At 50.4% G+C, this 4,992-nt stretch overlaps 1 long non-coding RNA gene across 1 annotated transcript; it reads left to right on the forward strand.

The window, feature by feature from the left end:
* Positions 1-3,129: 3,129 nt before the first annotated feature.
* On the forward strand, positions 3,130-4,992 carry LOC122198600. Its single transcript, XR_006193052.1, has 2 exons — positions 3,130-3,198; positions 4,799-4,992. It is a non-coding gene; the product is annotated as an uncharacterized LOC122198600 (long non-coding RNA).

Genomic DNA, 4,992 nt, shown 5'->3' on the forward strand with positions numbered 1-4,992 from the left:
AAGGACAGAGGACAGATCTGTTCCTAGGGAAAGAGAGACGCAAGGAAGCAAGGTTAGAGCTCTCTTGAAGTCCGAGGGTGCAAAAGTCCGAGCAAGAATCCTGAGATTTATTGGGGGGTGGGGGGTGCTGCTTAAGTCACAGCACATCCCAAACCACGCATCAGTGGGGAGCAGAATGTACAGATTGCCTTGAGTCTGGAGCAGGAGTTGGCGTGGCTTCCTCCAGAAAAGTCTGGAGCTTCTTGGGAGATGGCCGAACACATGAACCAAACTCACGGTACTGTCAAAAAGGCAGGTAGGAAGGGGCACCTGGGTGGCTCGGTAGGTTAGGCATCTGACTTCGGCTCAGGTCATGATCTCGCAGTTCATGAGTCTGAGCCCCGTTCGAGTCTGTTCAAGTCAAGTCTGTGCTGACAGCTCAGAGTCTGGAGCCTGCTTCTGTGTCTCCCTCTCTCTCTGCCCCTCCCCTGCCCTCTCTCTCTCTCTCTCAAGAATAAACATTAAAAAAATTATAAAAATAAGAAAAAGTTTTTTAAAAAGGGGGGTAGGGAAAATACAAGCAGGGTGCACAACCATGTACCCGTTAAAGGCACAATAGCAAGAGAAGAAAACTAACATTACATGAACACTACCAAATGCTAGGTGCTCTGACATACACCAGCCCAGACGGTCTCCTCATAAACTCCATAAGGGGGGTAACTCTTAGGGAACTGAGGCTCAGAGACGTGGAAAAAACCCGTCTATGTCCCTCACCTGGCAAGAGGTCCAAAGCGAGGTTTATCGGATTCAGAAGTGCATGTGATGTTTCTACTAAGTCTTTGTCCACAATCCACTTTCATTTTCGTTCAAGGTAAGGACTGGGAAGTCTACTAGTTTGGTTGAGGTTTATTTCTGTCTCGCTCTGTTCCGTGTTATTACGTCCCTTACTCTGAGACCCGGGTTTCCGGCACCGTCCCTCTCTGAAACATTGCCGGTCTCGTGTCGAAGGAATGAGCTCTGAGGGTCTCACCTAGACGATTAAATGCTCCAGCCTGAAGGGATAGTCATTACTTCCATCCACCACTCATTGGCGAGAATCAACCAATGGCTGCTTCCAACCACAAGGTGGTGGGGAAGCGGCCTCTTACCTACCATGTGTCTGGAAGGCCAAGAGCCAAAGTCCAGGGAACAGTACTAACAGATACCACGGAGTTGATGCAGACGTGGAGTTCTCAAGCCATGTGCTCTGGACTGAAGGTGCCCTCCAAAGTTCACGTTGAAATCCTAAACCCCATTGTGATCGTGTTAGGAGGTGGAGCCTTGGGAAGGATAACGGGGCCATGAGGACGGAGACCGTGTGATGGGATTAGTGCCCTCATAAGAAGACAAGGGAAGCTTGCCTCTCTCCACTCTCCCCCACGTGGGGATACAACGAGAACACGGTCATCTGCAAACCAAGGGTGGGCCTATCAACAGACGCGGGATCTACTGGCACCTTGATCTTTAACTTGCCAGCCTCCAGAGCCACGAGACATAAATGTTTTCTGTTTAAGGCCTCCAGTCTCTGGTAACTTGTCACAGCAGCTGGAATGGACGAAGACATCATGTTCCATGGGATTCTTCAGGCCACTAGAGGGAGAAAGGAGAAGCCCAAACCCATCTCCTACTTTTTCTCTTCTGCATTTATAGAAAACAAACATTTCTATATTAAAAAGTCATAAAAATGGTTTTCGGTTTATATGCTATGTAAACATATGTCCGTGTTCCTTTCAAAACTAGCCCGGCCAGCTCTACTGTTCTGCACCCCCGACCCCCACCCCAGGGCCTCATTAAAACTTGTTCTAAGATAGGGATTCTCACCTTGGTTTCGCTTGAAAATCATGCAGATACTTGAAAAATCTTGATGATGCCCAGGCCTCACCCTAGACCAATTCCATCAGAACCTCTGAGCTTGGGGGCCAGACATAGACAACTCTGTAAGCTCCCCCAGAAGATTCCTCCATGCACCCCATTGAGCACCAGGCAGACCCCAGAAGGAGTTTGAAACTCTGTGGGCTCGTTCTCGTCTGCCAGGTGAGGGCCCTCGGAGAAGCCAGAGATGGGAGTTTGCCTCAGTAGTTACCCTGGCTAATGGTTCCGGCTCTTTCCCAGCAGTGGGAGCTGGGAATAATGCGGGAAGAGGGCCATGGGAGGAGTGCCTAGGGAGGAGGGCCACTCTGGGCCAGGCCTGAGGAAGGCATGCTCCATGAGCACTGTCACTCTGAGCAGAGAACCAGGAAGCACACCTGGAGACAGGTGTCCTCCGTGGGGTCCCAGGTGTTTAAAACCCACATACACTCACACACACACACACACACACACATCCACACTCACACACATCTTTCTTGTTCCACAAGGGCAAATTTTAGGGCAAATGAAATGCAGCCTTTGCCTTGCCCAATCTTTTCATGTTACATGAGAGGAAAAAGCAGCTTTGGAGAAGGTCAAGGAATAGGAGAAGCCCCCTTGGTCCCGGTCAACTCTCCTTAGCTCTATAAAGTACATTAGAAGGTGTTTTTGTTTTTTTGTGTTTTCAAAAAAATTTTTTTAATGTTTATTTACTTTTGAGAGAGAGAAAGAAAGAGAACACACACACACACACACACACACACACACACACGAGCGAGCAGGGAAGGGGCATAGAGAGATGGAGACACAGAATCCAAACAGGCGCCAGGCTCTGTGCCATCAGCACAGAGCCCAATGCGGGGCTTGAACTCACAAACCGTGAGATCATGACCCGAGCTGAAGGCAGACACTTAACCCACTGAGCCACCCAGGCATCCCTGGTTTGTTTTTTAAGAATCCATTCTGTAGAAAAAGAGGCAACCATGGATTCTTCTCTTGGTTGGCAAGGCAAGGAGAAGGGGCCCCTTTGCCCTCTCTTCCTGAACAACTTGTCCTGAAAATGGAACAAGAATCCTTCCAACTCCATGGGTGCAGTGAGGCTTGAGCAGGGTGCTGTGTGTAGAGAAGCTGGGCCATTGCCAGCACTAAGTGCTCAAAAATGTCATCATTATGACCGATCGCTGACCTAGCAGGGGCTTTGTGACCTCACGTGACAGACGTGTTTCGCTGAGAGTATTTTCCCACTGGCAAGTTTGGGGAGGATGCGGAGGTTGGACACACACGGGCTCACACACGTACGGTGGCAAGTTCAGTTGTGACTTGTGAAGCTGGGTTCGTGCTCAGCTCTTTTTCCTGTTGTGGGGGGAGGGGTGCCAGGCTCTGTGTCTCCCGGGAGGTTCAAGGTGCCAGGCCAAAAGCCTGAGGGCAGGTCCTCCCCCTGTGCATGGGGTGACTGCGCTACATGTCCTGCAGAGGCGGGGAGGGCAGGGCCACCGTGGGGAGAGAATGGGGCAGAGCCATCCCTAAGCACAGCTTTGGACAGAAGCTCTTCGGTTGGGGTTCTGGGGGGTCCTCGACTTACTTGTTCTGGGTCCCTCTGAAAGTGACTGGGCCTCCTGGAGGGTGGCTTTGGGGCACACCTAGAGGCTCTTAGCCCCAGCAAGACCCCCCAGGGCCCAGGTGAGGCGCCCACAAGAACTGGACCTGGGCACCTCTTGGGGTGCCCGTAGTGAGCAGCATGGAAGGGTGTCCTCAGTGCCCTGCCACTGCTCTGGCCTTGGCCTTGGGAATGGGAAAGGAGCCCCAACAATGCCTGAGTCCAGTGTCATTGATTTAAATACATAAACGTGCCTTTAAAAGGCACCTGGTTACCCAAGCAGTAGAGAAGAAAGAACTACAGAAATGTTTTCTAGAAAAGCAGAGGGTAGTTATTCTTAGGACTGAGGGAGAAGTCTGTGATTGGGAAGAAGTGTGGGGGTGCTTCTGGGGCTGACAGGGTTCTACCTCCTCTCCTGGGAGGGTATTATATTGTTGCTTAGAAGTCATCATGGGCACAGACCCATCCTGGTGGACCCTGGTGATCCTTCCATCACCCTCCAAAATCTCCAAAGTGGGAGGTGACCCTAGAGAGGCCATGTTCTCTCTCCCAGGTCTCAGCCAAGGAGGGGAAGCAGAGAAGGTCCAGAATTAAGGGAAGGAGGAAAAATGAAAGGTTCTTGGAGTTTCTCTGGCTGTGTGTGGGGCAATGATTTGCTTGAGTCCAGGCCACTCCTGGCTGCCAGGGAAGGCTACTTCCTGGCCCTGCCCAGAGGCTGGCTAGGCCTCCCCCTAAGCGGGTAAGGGTGGGGTGCCGAGGGTGTCTCTGCAAGGGCTGCTGTGGGTTGTCACTTCGTCCCTCTGTTGATCGATCACTCTCAGACTCCAGAACCCCGTCCCCAGTCATCTCCAAGGCCTGGCGGTCAGCCCACTGGGAGCCACCTGGGTCTGGCGACCTGGGTCTGGCCTCTCAGGATGCCATGACTCATCTTTGGCTGGCTTCCTCCAAACACAGCCCCCCCCCCCCCCCCCCCCCCCCCCCCCCGCCATCATGCCCTCTCTGAAATTAACCCCCAAGGGCATCTAAATTTGTGCATTGTCTAGCAAATTCCTCTTGTCATTGTTTTCTAATTATATTTTGCCAGATTTACTTATAATTAATGATGCTAAAACAGTGAAGTGTCATGTTTTCCTATCAGATCGTCAGAGATTACAGATCACTGATCAAGTGATTACCTTGATTACCTTGATTACTAATCAAGTGTTACCATCAAGTGGTGGTAACACTCTGTGAAGTACAAACTGGCACAAACTTTTTAGTGGATGATTTGGCAACATCTACCAATATTGAAACCATGCATAGCTTTTGACCCCTCCTCTTCCCACCCCTCTACAGATGTGTGTATCTACATTATACCTTCATAACTACGAGGAGATGTTCATCATAACATTATTTGAAATAGCAAACGGTGAAACAATTATTGGAAACAATCTAAGTAACCGCAAAGTTGGGCATTCATCAAATAGTGTGTGGCACATCCAAACAATGGAATACAATGCAACCATTAAAAAGAATGAGGTTTTCCAGTA

This window comes from Panthera leo, chromosome C2 (assembly GCF_018350215.1).
Source record: "Panthera leo isolate Ple1 chromosome C2, P.leo_Ple1_pat1.1, whole genome shotgun sequence".
Classification (NCBI taxonomy): domain Eukaryota; kingdom Metazoa; phylum Chordata; class Mammalia; order Carnivora; family Felidae; genus Panthera; species Panthera leo.